General features: G+C 34.7%; 1 long non-coding RNA gene across 1 annotated transcript; it reads right to left on the minus strand.

Annotated features, from left to right (window-relative positions):
* Positions 1-11,029: 11,029 nt before the first annotated feature.
* LOC149774150 (uncharacterized) lies at positions 11,030-15,586 on the minus strand. Its single transcript, XR_016417065.1, has 2 exons — positions 15,381-15,586; positions 11,030-12,314 (listed from the first exon to the last, which is right to left on the minus strand). It is a non-coding gene; the product is annotated as an uncharacterized LOC149774150 (long non-coding RNA).
* Between the last annotated feature and the right edge of the window lie 3,091 nt (positions 15,587-18,677).

Raw genomic sequence — 18,677 nt, forward strand, 5'->3', positions numbered from 1 at the left:
AAGGCATTTATTGTGTGAAGGGAATCTGAAATTTGCAGTCTGAGCTTTCAATGTAGCTCAGTGAATTTTAATTTGAACCGGTTGCTTTTTCTAGTGATGTGAATGTTCAAGGGCATCTGCATCCTTGTATTATGGCTTTCTTTATGGTGGGATGTATGTTAATAATAGCAATATACTGGGACGTATGGTAATAGTAGCAGGATACTGGACTGTATGGTAACAATATCAGGATAGTGTTATGTTATGTAATATAGCAGGATCCTGGAATGTTAAAAATCACTGCCATCTCACCTCTGTCTGCGTAGGTTCGAGTCTCAGATTCGGCCAATGTGGGTATGTGAGAAAGTAGTTTCTTGAGGGTCGGTGGTTCTTTCAGGGGATTTCCTGGGTTCCTTCTCCACCATTAATACTGGCTGCCATGTATAGCTTATTGTGTGCTGAAAAATGGCGCTAAACCCTACAACAACAACATCTTAATCGTCCTACAACAACAATAATGGAGTATGTTGTTTCTGCATCCTTACTGGTAATTCCTATTTCTGTACATTCTCAGCTTGCAATTTTATTCTATAATTCAATTATCTCTCTCCTCAGTATAGTTGTCCTTCCTGCTCTACTACTGACACCTAACCATAAAGGGAAATAACTCTCACAAATGTGTTCACTATCAAACTCATGCTGAGTGCTTGCTGGCATGAAGCTTAACCACAAATTTTATTTTTAAAAAATAGACAAAGTGGATGCATCAATACACACTGCATTTGCCAGACATTTCATCCATTCATGTATGTATGCAGACATTTAAGGAAACGTTTTGTTATTTTCCTTACATTATCATGTGGTCTCAAGTTAATTTTGTGGTGATTTTCTAGGTATTGGTTATTTACATATTTACATACTATGTACCACTTACATATGATACAATACTGAAGGATGTCTTAACTGTCAAATTATATGCTTTAAAAAAAACGTGTGTGTGGTATGAGTTGATGAACAAAAGTTATTACACACTACTGTTTGAATGAGGATGTTTAAGCCATCTGTATTAAAACTTTTGGCAAGTTTGTGAAAATTTGAGGCAATGTTCCTTTGAATTCAGATGTTACTCCCTATATAAAATGCAAAGCATGATTATTTTAGTTTGAAGAGTGTTGGAGTGTGATTATTTTTTAAGGTGATTTGGGAAGCAATATTATCAGTAACCCAAGCAGTGTCTAGCAAAAATAAATTTCATAACTCCTGGTTTACATAGTGTTACTTTGTGAAGCATAGCAGCTGGGGGTGGTGGCATTTCATTTTTTTCACATACGGCAAACAGCATATTGACAAACATTGTTCTGGGGAGTATGCTTTCCATCGAAATTGGAGCACCACCTGTAACAAAACATTCAACATGCTTAATTATACATTCAGATTATTCTCTTTATTATTATTTGCTACCATAATCTTGTCCAAATCCTAACTACTAATTGACCAATGCTTTTCTTGATGACTTTAGTCTTTAGACGTGAAATAGATTGAATAAAACATGATAATATGTAATGTTTGCACAGTTCATTTATGATGATGAAGTGTTAACATCCATACTGGACAGTCTCAGGTGTTTATTAATGCACAGCTGTATTACCTGTGAAGCCACCATTAATCTTAACAATAGATGTTTCCCCAATGCTATAGACATCACAATAAACTGTCAAACTGCAGACATCAAAGCTATATCACTCAGATTGTTATAACTACACAAAAAATCAAAATCACACACATATGCACACAAAAGCTATATCAAAGCTGCTCACAAACTCTCCTTTGGAATTAGGTCACACTGTTAAAGTTTAGCAGTGCTACAACCCATTGATCCCAAGACACAGCCATGGTGTAGGCTTAATGTAAATATGCATACTTACATAGGAGCTACAACCAGTCTTTGGCAGACTGTTTAATTATATATACATTTCACTGTGTTGACAAAGTTATAAAAATGTAATATTGGTTAGGACTTTGACTTGTATCTGAAAAACATTTCTCTCAACCTAGATTGTTAATGGATAGACATACATACACATGGACGTCAATGCAAATTAAGCAATGATGTGTTCACTAATGCGGAAAAAGTGACTCCTATATACCCCAGCTCATTTTAGTGGTAATATAATTAGCAAGAAAACCATATATCCATCATATAGTGTCTCTTTCTTTACTGGCATAAACTTCTTTTCTTAATAAGAATAGTATATGAGAATGCAAAACATTTACTTGCATTCACAAAAGTATCTTTCCACCATAAATGTGTAACAACACTATCTTACTTTTCCTACCTCTCAGTAATGATTTTGATAGTAGAAAAAATAAGATCAAATTCCCAAATAAATCAAAGTTTGCACTAAAGAGACCAACTGTTCAAACACAATTTGCTGGACACTTCTGTACTGATACGTTCTTGGATTTGTCTGAAAAGGAAGCAATACAAATGTCATCTGTATTATGATAGGAAGAATAGCTACATGTTGAAATGTTGAACACAATGATAGGAAGAATAGCTACATGTTGAAATGTTTAACACAATGATAGGAAGAATAGCTACATGTTGAAATGCTTAACACAATGATAGGAAGAATAGCTACAAGTTGAAATGTTTAACACAATGATAGGAAGAATAGCTACGTGTTGAAATGTTTAACACAATGATAGGAAGAATAGCTACATGTTGAAATGCTTAACACAATGATGGGAAGAATAGCTACATGTTGAAATGTTGAACACAATGATATGAAGAATAGCTACATGTTGAAATGTTTAACAAAAATCTGACACTCTACTGGCCATTAAGACTTTTTTGAAATCCAAAATAAGACCATGTCTTCTTTTTCACTCAAGAGTGTTGTCACCATCTCTGATATATTTGAGTGATAGGATTTTCAAGATGGCTAATGCAGCAGCCACATAATGAGTAAGATGTCCATAGTAAAGATTATGTTTGGTGGTCCATGGTACATACTGTTTTTGTTGTTTCGTGGTACATATTATTTTTTTTGTGGTCAATGTTACAGATTATTTTTGGCAGTCCATGGTACAGTTGTTTTTTGGTGGTCCATGGTACAGATTATTTTTGGTGGTCCGTGGTATAGATGTTTTTTGGTGGTCCATGGTACAGATGTTTTTTGGTGGTCAGTGGTACCGATTATTTTTGGTGGTCCACAGGACAGACTTTTTAGTGTGAAGGCACTAGAGTAGAGTATCTTGCTGACCCAGACTGATCTGATAGTAGGATTTGAACCTGCATCCTTTGTGTCATGAGTCTGGCATGCTTACCACTAATCCACTGTTACATCGTGATAAAATATTACCTCACTGTGTGTGGGTCATGCTTCTAATTATCATATGTAAGATTAATTCCAACACTGATCAAACTCATAAAAAATGTGGCTTGTATAGTGATAATAAAAAACTCAAGTGGGCCTGATATCATTTAACTGCTAACACAACTTAACAATTGACCCATTTCACTAGCATGATTACCAATGTTCAACATCAGGATAATATATTCCAAGCTTAATCAAACTAAAATAAGAAATATGGCCTCCAAATTGATAAGCTGGTCATTTAAATGCATTATAACATTATTGTCACAGATCTTGCTCAGATCATGATGATTTCAGCCTATATTCCAACTTTGATCTAAATCGAATTGAATAAACTGTATCGCTTCCAGAATCTACATGTATTAAGTTCAACTGATTGGATGCAAGATCATCTAATTCATATGCATGCATCTCACTCATGGATCTTGCTCAATACTAAAGTGATGATGTAGGTATATATTCCATGACTGGTAAAAAATCTGATAAGAAAATTTAAAGCCAGACTGGTAATAAACTCAGTCAGTAGTTCCTACATAGATCTCACTCATATTTGTAATCTTCTAAGATACTAATAATACAAATTAATCTATATTCCAATATAATTAAATCTGATTAAAAGACATGGCCACCATAGTGGTAATAAGCAAGTGTTGATGTTTTGGGGGAGTTTAATGCCATTTTTCAGCACATCATAGCCTACACATGGCAGCTGGTATATTTGATGGCAGAAGAACCGGGGAAGGCCTTGGAAAGAACCGTAACCACTAACCCACAGAAAGCTACTAGCAAGCTTTCTTACATATCCACATTAGCTTAGAGACGACTCATGCCAATATAAGTGAGTGATCAGTAAGGGTGAGCAACATAGATGTCTTGTCCACCTAGTGCACCAAATGGGACAGTCAATGGATGGGTAACAAACAGCAGAAAAATAACATAAACTGACTAATGGCCAGATGCATTAGTATGCACAGGTAATAAAATGCAATATTGTTTCATCAACATGCTTGGATCTCACTCATTATGAAACCCAGCTGAGATCTTCATGACAAAAAAGCATATATTCCAAACTGGACTAGAAATGTATTTTCCAAAGTGCTAGGAAACTCAATCACTCATATGCAATATCAGTACATTATGGGTGTATCTCTTAACACTCTATGAGACAAGGACATCACTATATTCTCCTTTCTGTGATGGTGGATAATAAAAAGACCCAGTTACGACTTTGAACAATATGTCTTCTGACTGTAGCTGTACCAGATAAAACTATTTTCATGAAACTTTAATCTCAGAAATCATCTATTACAGTGAATACTCTATCGCAAAGCCTAAGACTAACAACTGACATTATGACAAAGAGACTGAATTTTACATGTGTAAACACCAGACTTAATTTATTTGACATATGTAAAAGAAGGATTGTTAATTGACATGTGTAAAAGACAGACTGATAACTGTCATATGCAAAAGACAGACTGATAACTAGCATATGCAAAAGACAGACTGATAACTGACATATGCAAAAATGGACAGATAACTGACATATGCAAAAGACAGACTGATAACTGGCATATGCAAAAGACAGACTGATAACTGGCATATGCAAAAGACAGACTGATAACTGACATATGCAAAAAACAGACTGATAACTGGCATATGCAAAAGACAGACTGATAACTGACATATGCAAAAGACAGACCGATAACTGACATATGCAAAAGACAGACTGATAACTGGCATATGCAAAAGACAGACTGATAACTGACATATGCAAAAAACAGACCGATAACTGGCATATGCAAAAGACAGACTGATAACTGACATATGCAAAAACAGACTGATAACTGACATATGCAAAAAACAGACTGATAACTGGCATATGCAAAAGACAGACTGATAACTGGCATATGCAAAAATGGACAGATAACGGACATATACAAATGACAGACTGATAAATGGAATGTGATTTTATGTCATATTTTAAGTCATCATAAAAGATATTTTAAATAAGAAATGCGTATTACAAAATAAGAAACTATTGATTACACCACTGATGCTGGTATGCTTGGATTACACACAACAAATACATTTCATTTATTTTTATTCATTGACACTAATCTTTTAGAAACTTGCATTAACACATCTACAAACCAATAATTGTGAGACTAAGAGCAATACTGTCTTAAGAAATGATCTTATTGTAGAGTTCATGCTGTCCATAAGCAGGAATTGCTCTGCAATCCAGTCAGTATCTATTCCATCTTGCAGGTTAAGATACAAATTCCAGAAGCAAAGTGATCTGATGATATATACATGACCATAATCTGATAATATATATCAAAATTCATGGCCATGGATCAAACCTTTATAAATTTGTCAGACCCTAACTTTGTCAATCATAACTGTAATTAAAGATTGAAACAGTTTTATATTTCATTAACAGTCTAAGTATTTGTGATTCTTCCATTTACAAAAACTGTCAGCATTTCACAACCCTATTAATAATTTTCATATTCAATGTTTTAATCTTGTTGTCATGGTTATCATTTCTTCTTCAAGTTATGCATCTTTTACAAAGTTTATATATTTGGAACATTAAAATGAATCAGTGCTATATAACAAGGATTGTACTGAAGTGCTGTTAAACTGAGTGCACATACAGACTGAATTAATTAGAATGGTACTGGAGTGCTGTTAAGTCCTATACACTATTACAGACTGAATTAATTAGAATGGTACTGGAGTACTGTTAAGTCCTGTACACTATTACAGACTGAATTAATTAGAATGGTACTGGAGTGCTGTTAAGTCCTATACACTATTACAGACTGAATTAATTAGAATGGTACTGGAGTGCTGTTAAGTCCTATACACTATTACAGACTGAATTAATTAGAATGGTACTGGAGTGCTGTTAGGTCCTGTACATACAGACTGAATTAATTAGAATTTTACTGGAGTGCTGTTAAGTCCTGTACGTACAGACTGAATTAATTAGAATGGTACTGGAGTGCTGTTAGGTCCTCCACATACAGACTGAATTAATTAGAATGGTACTGGAGTGCTGTTCAGTCCTATACTATTACAGACTGAATTAATTAGAATTGTTCTTGAGTGTTGTTAAGTTCTGAACATATAGACTGAATTAATTAGAATGGTACTGGAGTGCTGTTAGGTCCTGTACATACAGACTGAATTAATTAGAACGGTACTGGAGTGTTGTTAGGTCCTGTACATACAGACTGAATTAATTAGAATGGTACTGGAGTGCTGTTAAGTTCTATACACTATTACAGACTGAATTAATTAGAATGGTACTGGAATGCTGTTAGGTCCTATACACTATTACAGACTGAATTAATTAGAATGGTACTGGAGTGCTGTTAGGTCCTGTACATACAGACTGAATTAATTAGAATGGTACTGGAGTGCTGTTAAGTCTTATACACTATTACAGACTGAATTAATTAGAATGGTACTGGAGTGCTGTTAAGTTCTATACACTATTACAGACTGAATTAATTAGAATGGTACTGGAATGCTGTTAGGTCCTATACACTATTACAGACTGAATTAATTAGAATGGTACTGGAGTGCTGTTAGGTCCTGTACATACAGACTGAATTAATTAGAATGGTACTGGAGTGCTGTTAAGTCTTATACACTATTACAGACTGAATTAATTAGAATGGTACTGGAATGCTGTTAGGTCCTATACACTATTACAGACTGAATTAATTAGAATGGTACTGGAGTGATGTTAGGTCCTGTACATACAGACTGAATTAATTAGAATTTTACTGGAGTGCTGTTAAGTCCTGTACATACAGACTGAATTAATTAGAATGGTACTGGAGTGCTGTTAGGTCCTCCACATACAGACTGAATTAATTAGAATGGTACTGGAGTGCTGTTCAGTCCTATACACTATTCCAGACTGAATTAATTAGAATTGTTCTTGAGTGTTGTTAAGTTCTGAACATATAGACTGAATTAATTAGAATGGTACTGAAGTGCTGCTAAGTCCTGTACACACAGACTGAATTAATTAGAATGGCACTGGAGTGCTGTTAATTAGAATTGTACTTGAGTGCTGTTAAGTCCTGTACATACAGACTGAATTAATAAGAATGGTACTGGAGTGCTGTTAAGTCCTGTACATACAGACTGAATTAATTAGAATTGTAATTGAGTGCTGTTAAGTCCTGTACACACAGACTGAATTAATTAGAATGGCACTGGAGTGCTGTTAAGTCCTGTACATACAGACTGAAGTAATTAGAATTATACTGGAGTGCTGTTAAGTCCGGTACATACAGACTGAATTAATTAGAATTGTACTTGAGTGCTGTTAAGTCCTGTACACACAGACTGAATTAATTAGAATGGTACTGGAGTGCTGCTAAGTCCTGTACATACAGACTGAATTAATTAGAATGGTACTGAAGTGCTGCTAAGTCCTGTACATACAGACTGAATTAATTAGAATTGTACTTGAGTGCTGTTAAGTCCTGTACACACAGACTGAATTAATTAGAATGGCACTGGAGTGCTGTTAAGTCCTGGACATACAGATTGAATTAATTAGAATTATACTGGAGTGCTGTTAAGTCCTGGACATACAGACTGAATTAATTAGAATTATACTGGAGTGCTGTTAAGTCCTGGACATACAGATTGAATTAATTAGAATTATACTGGAGTGCTGTTAAGTCCTGGACACACAGACTGAATTAATTAGAATGGTACTGGAGTGCTGTTAAGTCCTGGACATACAGATTGAATTAATTAGAATGGTACTGGAGTGCTGTTAAGTCCTGCATGTACAGACTGAATTAATTAGAATTGTACTTGAGTGCTGTTAAGTCCTGTACATACAGACTGAATTAATTAGAATTATACTGGAGTGCTGTTAAGTTCTGCATGTATAGGCTGAATTGTGTGAGTGTGCGTGTGTGATTTGGATTTTGACGTAGCTTTAACAATTTTTCAGTCATATCGCTACGATGTCTGCAATGTGGCAGCTTATAGTGATGTCTAGCACTGGGGCATCATGCCACAGACATTTAGCATGATGTCCCACCTAGTCACATTATCCTGACACCTGGCCGACCAGTCCTAACACTAACCGCTTAATGCTGAGTGCCAAGCGAGGCAGCCGTTAGTACCGTTTTTTAAAGTCTTTGGTATGACTCGGCCGGGGATCGAACCAACGACCTCCCGCATCCGAGGCGGATGCTCTAACCACTGGGCCACCAGAGCGGTCTATAGACTGAATTAATTAGAATTTTACTGGAGTGCTGTTAAGTCCTGTACATATAGAATGAATTAATTAGAATTATACTGGAGTGTTGTGAAGTCCTGTACAAGCACACTGAATTAACCAGTAAACCATGTAAGAAACTATAAATACTCTTTGGGTATTGAACAAAGGACTGCAGAAGTAACATGTGAACATCTCAAATTCATGATGTGTATAGCTAAGGAATGAAACCAACAGCATTTTAGACAATTTTATGATATTATGTACATCCATTCAGAATTCACTAACTATACTATTATTCCAGGCACTGAAGAAAGAACTGCAGAGGTAACATAGCCAACACTTCACATTCATCTTGTGTATAAATAAAGATTCTGATGCACAGCATAACTTTATTTACACAAATATAGGTAACCTAGATCCTCTCTTCACCAGCAAGCTAAATCATCACCAAGTCTAGGATTTGTAAGCATAGATAATATAGGCCCTCTCTTAACCAACAAGCTAAAGCGTAACCAAATCAAGGCTTTGTTAGGTCCTCTCTTAACCAGCAAGCTAAAGCATAAACAAACCAAGGCTTTGTTAGATCCTCTCTTAAACAGCAAGCTAAAGCATTACCTAATCAAGGCTTTGTAAGCATAGGTAACATATATCCTGTCTTAAACAGCAAGCTAACACATTACCAAACCAAGGCTTTGTAAGCACAGAGGATATTTTAGGGACAGGGGATACCACCAACCACCTGAGCCCTAGCTAATTAACAGATTCAAATAATTTATGCAAAAATTTGACTAATACTGGTAGTGTTTCATGTAATAGATGATGCAAAACAAATTAATTTTTAGCATTGCAGCATTTCAGTGACAGTTGCCATGGTATTGCTCTTGCCATTAGCACAGTTCTTATCCATGTTGTATGGTGGTGTGTTGGATCATTATACATGTACATTAACTTGTGCTATCAGTTCAAGTTCCATCTGTACTTTGCACATTTGTACTTGGTAACTGTAAGAACACTTGCTTAAACTAAGCCATATCATTAAATGCACCCTGAACAAACCTTGGTCATTAAGCCTAATGATGTATTTCAATAGGAATGGCCCTTAAGCCATTCAAAGAGGGATGATTACCATCTACATCATTAAGACACAGTCCATTAACTCAAGTGTCATGTTTACCTATGCTTACAAAATACCCAATTTATTAAATTATTGTAATGAGTTCTGCTTTTGAACACAACAGGAGCAGCAATAATGTATTTTCATGACTCACAATAAGAAATTTCCATATTGGTATTACATGCTTGACCTCTCCACCCCAACTGGAATATGACGCAAGGGCCTTAACCCACATGCTTGACCTCTCAACCCCAACTGGAATATGACCCAAGGGCCTTAACCCACATGCTTGACCTCTCAACCCCAACTGGAATATGACCCAAAGGCCTTAACCCACATGCTTGACCTCTCCACCCCAACTGGAATATGACCCAAGGGCCTTAACCCACATGCTTGACCTCTCAACCCCAACTGGAATATGACCCAAGGGCCTTAACCCAAAACACATTATTTACATTATCATGTGTCCTTCCCTTAGGAAGTTATGAACAAAGTTTGGTCAAAAGATATTACAAATGTCTCTGTAATTGTAATATATTTATATTTATCCAAGAAATAAAACATCACATTTTATAGTGGCCCCCATTAATCTCATTAAATACAGGTAAACTACCCAAATGCATGCTCAAGGATAATTAGGGATGAATGACTATAGCAGAAATGGTACAATAAGAAAATGTTATGGAATCTTGTAGCAAATACCCATGGGATTAAAGACATTTCCCCATCACTGTTAATATCCCCTTCCTCTTATGAATGATGACCCAACAGTGAAAGACAACAATCTTCAATTAGATGATGTGCCTATTGCCACATGCAAGTGTTCAGTTTGGGAACAGTAATTCCTATTTTTATATTTCACTTTTGATCCCTCTCCATTCCCCAAGCAGAGGTCCAAAACATGTATATGTTTGTAGCTGTCCATGATTATATTTTATGCATAATCATGTTTTGGACTTGACCTTGATAGTCTGACATTACACATACTGTTTAAAACACACACACAAACACACAAAGAGATGGTAATAGAAGGAAGGTGTGGAGGAGGCATATGCTTTGTCAGATATCTAGCAGAAAATCTTAAAAGAAACTACACAATTTTATTTGTCAAAAAGACAATGCTAGTTACACTCAAGAGAATATCCATGATTTCATTTGTTAAAAAATCCACATATACCAATATTATACATATCACACACAAACACAAACAGCCCCTAAAATCACTCAGAATGCACAAATGGAATTGGGTCACAATTAGTACTTCAGTTCAGTACCCACGAATGTAGTTCTAGTCTATTTTTAGAACATTTGTTCCTCTCTCATTTTGGTTGTGATAGAAGAGTTAGATTTATGTATTTTGGGTAGGGATTTAAAGGTAATTGTTTATTCTTGAGAATATGAGCTCAGGGTGTTGTTTTCCATGTGTAGTTTGGTGACAGTGCACAGTGAGTAATAAGGCCTTGATGATGATCCAGAAGTTAAATCTGTGTTCTGTTTACATTCTACTCTGTTTACAGTCCAGCATCTCCAAAAAATGTAGGTCAACCTTTCCCAAGAACTTGATGGTGAAGTCATCTTTGAAGGTATTTTCTATTAACATATGATTTGTATTGATTGTCACACAGTGGAATGGTCAGCACTGACAAAGAAATGTAGAAAAATTAATTTTGTTCTATGTCCAAAAATATATACAATAATAAAGTTATTTAAAATAACAGAAATGGATAGATTTTAATGGGAATTTTATAATCATATTACCTCTTATTTAAAAATAACTAATATAAAATATTTAACATATTTATATACATATTATGGTAGCAGAGTTTGAATAGAATGATTTCCTTTGGAACTAAACCTCTATATCAAGACTATTCATCTTAAAGTTGAACAATTACGGGTTTTCTAAAGCAGTTATATCCCTTGGTTGAATAATAAAGTTTGTTTGATGCTGTTAAATGTTTGCTGTTGTCTCCCTTGATCAGTCAATATAGTGCCAGATATGGACTGTAATATAAAGTTTGTGAGAATGATGTCTGATGTAATGAAGACTTCCCTGACAATGATGTCTCATGTAGACTGTAATGTAGATAAAAAGAATCTTCTAAACAGGCATAACACTTATTCATTCAAACATTACAAGACAGTAGGTTACAGGCCTAAAAGTTCCATTATCCCAATGGATATGACTGATTGCTGTAGCTGGATAAGAAAAAAGTTCTCTGAGATGTATCTTTATACATGTTTTATATTATCTCCTCATGAACTGAATAATTCAATATCCAATATAAATTTGGTCAATTCAAAAATATGCTTGTGCCCAATTTTGCATATACAATAGATGGTCATAATCAGTTAAGAAGATCTAAAAATGTCTCATAATTTCTGATTTTTTTCATCATATTCCCTGAGAAATTTAATTCTGTGATTCCAGTTCACTTGTTTTTAAAGTGGCTGCTCTTAACCCCTTCCTCTTCTTCAGAACATGCATGACATTGGGTGCCTCTGAAGAGCAAACATATCCTTCAGATGGCCTAGATATTCTTTTTGTCTCTAAAACCCATTTCACTGCATCCTGTATGAAAAAAAGAAAAAACAAACGTTTTATAACAGTTATCAATTAAATGTTGTCTTATTTATTGTGAATTTTCTTCATGTCATTTAAATAACAGATACACGTACTTATGGTCAATATAAAACAAACAAGAATCCCTTGCTGGGAATGACATTCAACTGTTTGACGGTTAATCAGTACTATATTTATTGTGATTCTTCTGATTCTTCCTCTTGTCTTTTATTAGCAGACACCTTTTCCTCAATATTAAATGAACAAGAGTCCCTAGAAGGGTATGATGCTCTACTAGCTAACAACTAATAAGTGCTCATATTCTTCTTCTCGTCTTCTCAGTGCAGATATTAATTAATATCAAATAATCAAGAGTCCCTCAAAGTGAAATTTTCTCTTACTCATAAATATAAAACAATAATTATTCATGCTTAGCTAGCGGCAGAATTAATGCTTTCTCCATTTGAGGCTTGACTTGCACATACCAGCTATGACCAAAGGGTAAAATAGATAAATTACATTTAAAGCTGAGCACAGTTATTTTTTATTTTACTGTGTTTTTTGTGGATAAATTACTTTTCTTTCATAGCATAAGCAAAATTGATAATATTAAATAATCTGTCAGATATATGAAAATCTGATTTTTTGCTGTATTCAACAAAATCATTTATGAATAAAATATGTATCTTTGATAAGTGTAATTAACCAACAAAATGTAATGTAATCATCTATGCAATGCAATGGTCTACCTAGCTGTAACACATCTAACTTTGACATAAGCAAAGCCTAATTTTCCCTCTTTTAATTTAAACACAATCTTCCTTTTAAATTTTAGAAACTCTGGTTTCCATGTAGCTAACAAACAATGTTAATTTAAAAACTATATAAAGGAAATGTCCTAAATAATCTGTATCAAAATGTATTAACTGTATGTGAAAGTCAAAATTGGACAAGTTGGATCATTCATTTACATACAAGACCTAACATAAATTTCATAACTGATTTAAAATTTATTAATCAAATCAAAATATGACATAAAGTACATTGATAATGATTTAAATGCATTATAAATTTCTGGATTAGCTCTATCTACAATGAAAAACTACATTTGAAAATAAAAATTTGAAAATAACATTTGAAAAGTACAAACTAGTATAAAATCAATATTATACACCTGCCCCATGTGTAATAATGCTCTTTAGTGATCACTGAAATTTCCCTCCAGAAATATGACCACTCTGGTAGCCTAGTGGTTAGACTATCCATCTTGGATGTGGGAGGTCGTGGGTTCAAACCCTAGCCAAATTATACCAAAGACTTATAAAAATGGTACTAACAGCTGCCTTGCTAGGCACTTAGCATTAAGAGGTTAGTGTTAGGACTGGTCAGTCTGGTGTCAGGATAATGTGACTGGGTGAGACATCATTCTACATAGCTGTGGCATGATGCCCCAGTACTAGACATCACTATAAACTGCCACACTGCAGACATCATAGCGATATGACTGAAGAATTGTTAAAGCTACGTTAAAAATCCAAATCACACACACACACTCCATGAAGAAATAATCTTTCTTCTTTAGAGTGACTTTGATCTATGAGCAGCAGTCCCCCAAATCAAAACACTTTATTCTCAGCCTATGTGCAAGCCCTTTCCAAAGCTTGAGATATAAAACTACTGTCATTCTACAGAAAATATTTTTGTTGTGGTCAGTGAACGTAACATAAATAGGCCCATAACCTAAAAGCGTTTTTCTTTATCCCTAGTGCAAAACATTCATAATGATCAATTGAAATAATGTTAATATGCAGAAACCATTTTTCTTCATTCAGAGAAGTGACATTGACCTTTACCTTTTGACTCCAAAATTAATGGCTTTGTTCCTTTCACCAAACAAAAGTGAGCCACAAAGTGTGGTAAGCAATTACGGATCCTTTCTGTTGCTGCTTTTAGTGATGCTCTAAGATTATACTAGCCTAATGCCTGTCTGACAGTCACTCTGAGGCTGCCAAGCTGGGATGGAATGGCCAGGTATCAAACTTGCTACTCTTGGATTATGAGCCTGATATCCATACAAGTGAGATACCATGGCAACAACTCAACTTATTATGCAGGAACCAAGTTTCTATTACAGTTAAGGACCTTGACCTTTGACCTTTTCATCCTCAATTAAAAAAATGCTTTTCCTTGCCTCAAGTGAAAGCCATCCACAAAGAATGATAACTGTAGATTCAAGAAATCTGAAACTATTGTGACGATATCAAATAGGTGACAGATGGATGTATTGACAATATATGCCCTGCCTTAATTTTGGCAGGTATGTAAAAATCAGAGAGATTCCAAATCAAAGCTTTGTGCCCATTTCTCTACATGTATTATTTTGTACATAATCATTAACTGGTACAATAATTGGTTTACACACACTCATAGTGTCTACCAGATAATATGAAAACAAACCAAACACTTAGCTTGACTCAAGAGAGTTAAACAACCATTTCAGTATAAGAAAAAGAAGCACTTGAGCCACTTATCTGGAGGTCATATAAAGTCAAGATTGACTGCATTACATTATTTATCTGATGGCAAGCCAAGATTAATAATAGATTATTAATAATAGATACCCAATCTAATTCTTTAAAAAAAACCCACCCTGTCGCATATTTACTGAGGATATTATTGCTGATAACCATTCCACCCAACCTATTCACAGATTTATTCAGCTGGCTGCCTTGACCATCCCAACCTATTCAGAGGTTTCAGATGGATGTATGTTATTATTGTGATTATACATACAGGATGCTTGTATTCAAGTTGTATTTCTGTCCTATGTTATTTGAAGAGCTATGTAAATACAGTGCAACTAATCCTTCAGCAAGTCCCTATGGAAACCTGTAACTTCTAATACAGCAGCCATGAATTCTATTGTTCAATGAACCATTATAGTACTGCTCAAACAACTTTAAATTCACCACTTAGATAAAACAGTTAAAATGTATGGTCCCAACAGTGTCTAGTTTAGGAAGTTTTACATGAACTGTAGATTGGTTTACACAAGAATGATTGACAATTATTTACCTGGCATGGTAGTTATTGTAGACAACAGGTAAGCAGAACTCTCTTTCAAAGAAATCTTTTTGGATTGACATTAAAGACAGCCAGGTTTTCAGATTGTCAAGCCTAAGTGTTTTTCCCAAGAAGGACTGATAGGACTGCATATGGACTAAGACATCCAGATTTCCTATAATCAGAGATAGCATGGAATCCATTTGCTGAATAAAATCTTCTTTTACAAAGAATGCTTGGAAATAATACACAGCTGTACACACACACACACACACACACACACACACACCAGCGTGAATATGGTATATATTAATGCACATGTATATGGAGTGTGCCTGATTTGGATGTTTAACATAGTTTAATTAACAATCTTTCAGTCATATTGCTATGATGTCTGCAGTGTGGTAATTTATAGTGATATCTAGCACTGGGGGCATCATGCCATGGACTGCTGCTAGTTCCCTTTTTATTAGTCTTTGGTATCACTCAGATGGGGTTCAGACTGATGACCTCCCTTATCCAAGTTGGACCCTGACTACTCTAACCACTTATGCCACTGGAATGGTCAGAAAGAGAAATGACAAAATCAATTATCAAGTTAGTGGTGTAATGGACTGTCAGATTTATAACATACACTCTGTAATTTAGCAATCTATCCATAGTTTAACATCTCAGTCTGAGAGCTGGTCTAATAGCAACAGCTTTGCAGAAAACAAAATATACAGTCATATATATAATTTAACAGTAAAACTTTGCATGTACAATGGCGATCATCAGAAGACATGACTAATGATTGTATTCACTATGTATGTACAATGGTGATCATCAGAAGACATGACTAATTATTGTATTCACTATGTAGGTACAATGGTGATCATCAGAAGACATGACTAATTATTGTATTCACTATGCATGTACAATTCTGATCATCAGAAGATGTGACTAATTATTGTATTCACAACATTTTCACAAGAGTTGTCCTCTGTTTTGGCAATGAACATTTCCATCAACTATATTTGCATATATATTACACAATGCTTGTATATTGTAGGTATTAATTAGAGAAGTAGTCCTTTGTGATGGTGTGCAAATCTTATTTTGCAATAAATGTGGTTTGAGCATCCACCTTTGTTGGCGAAGGTGACACAGGTTTGAAGCCAGTTTTGTCATACCAAATACATAAAAATGGTATTAGCAGCTGCATCGCTTGGCACTCAGTATTAAGAGGTTAATGTTAGGACTGGTCACACCTGTGTCAGGATAATATGTCTGGGTTTGATATAATGTCACATGTCTGTGACACAATGCCCCAGTGCTAGGCATCACAGTAAACTGAAACTGCAGACACCATAGCTGAAATTTTTTAAGCTACATTAACAATATAAAAAACACAAAATGCACACACAGACACACAATAAAAGGAAAACTAATGTCTGTTGGAATATAACTGATTTAGAATGCTCCTTGAATATTATTGGAATCCCTAGCTGAATTAGCAAATAAAGATGCCTGATTACTACTGTTGACTGCATTTCATGCAGCAGTCTTATTCATTATCTTGTGTCCAAGTTCATCTCTTATGACTATGCTCATGAAATACACTGATAATGCATTACTTAGCGATTACTACATTTACAAATCAGAATTAGGTCATCATCAAACAGTATACATCTTACATCATCAAGCAGTATACATCTTAAATCATCAAACAGTATAAATTATACATCATCAAACAGTATACATATTGCATCATCAAACAGTACATGTGATACATCATTAAACATAAACAGTACATGTGATACATCATTAAACAGTACATGTGATACATCATCAAACCAGTATACATAATACATCATTAAACAGTATCCATGATGCATCATTAAACATTATACATTATACATCATCAAACATTACACATCTTGTAGCATCAAACAGTATACACGATACGTTATCAAATAGTATACAAATTACATAATCAAATGTACATATTATATCATCATTAGTAGGAAACTTGGACGTAGTGATTCGTTTCTAATATATATGCATATTCATCTGGAAGTCCATTTAGTTCCAGGTTTTGTTTCACAACCAGAGTCATATGTAAAGTTTAGACTTAGTAATTGTCATAATTACATATTTTTTGGTTTTGCTCCATATCCAACCAAATCTGATGTTCATTTTATTTAATTCTCTGGAAATGTTTTTGTTAGATACATTGATACTGTACATGTATTTTTACTTTTAATACAAAGATTTGAACATTGTACATTTTTTATCATGCATACAAGAGCAGGCAAGCCATAGTGACTGCTGCACTGACATGCTGGTTAACATGTTATCAACCAGGTATTGTCTGTAATCCCCTCAACTATATTTATCAACATCATATATTTCTACATTTTTCACTTTGTTGACCCACAAAAGGGTCTTTAGAAAAAGTAAAAAATAAATATAAACAAAGTAATAAAAATCAAAAGAGAAAAAAACCAGTACTGCAATATTAGTTAGCTAATGTACATTGGACACATTATTTCCTCAAATTATTCAATTCTAAACTCAAGTTTGAAGCTTTTTTCACTCATTATAGGAGTTTATTTCACTCCTTACGCTAGTTTATTTCATGTACTAGTTTATTTCACTCCTTATATTGGTTTATTTCACTCCTTATATTGGTTTATTTCACTCCTTTTACTAGAGTATGCTAGAAGTTGACCAATTAATTTTCACATATTTACAGAAAGTAAATTTGTGTCAACATTCTGCTTGGTGTAGTTATACTTCAAAAGTTGAGGTATAATGTGCAGTGGGGCATTGGACCAGTACACTGAGGTACAATCGACGGTGTTTCACTAGACTAGTACACTGAGGAACAGCCTACTGTGAGGTGCAAGCTACAGTGTATACTAGACTAGTACACTGATGTACAATCTACATTGGGTCATTAGACCATGAGGTACAATCTACAACATGTCACTAGACCAGTAGACTGCATAACAATCTACAGTGTATCGCTAGACTAGTAAACTGTGGAATAATCTACAGTGGGGCACTAGACATGTACTCTGAGGTATACTCTACAGTGTATTACAAGTGACTGGTACACTGAAGTACAATCTACAATGTGTCACTAGACCAGTACACTGAAATACAATATACACTGTATCATTAGACTTGTATGCTGAGGTACAATCTGCACTGTATCACTAGACTAGTACACTAAAGTACAATCTACAGTGTATAACTAGACCAGCACACTCATATATAATATACAGTGGGGCACTAGACCAGTACACTGAAGTACAATATACA

This window comes from Sinohyriopsis cumingii, unplaced genomic scaffold (genome assembly GCF_028554795.1).
Source record: "Sinohyriopsis cumingii isolate HCF-2022 unplaced genomic scaffold, ASM2855479v2 utg000426l, whole genome shotgun sequence".
In the NCBI taxonomy this organism is placed as follows: Eukaryota; Metazoa; Mollusca; class Bivalvia; order Unionida; family Unionidae; genus Sinohyriopsis; species Sinohyriopsis cumingii.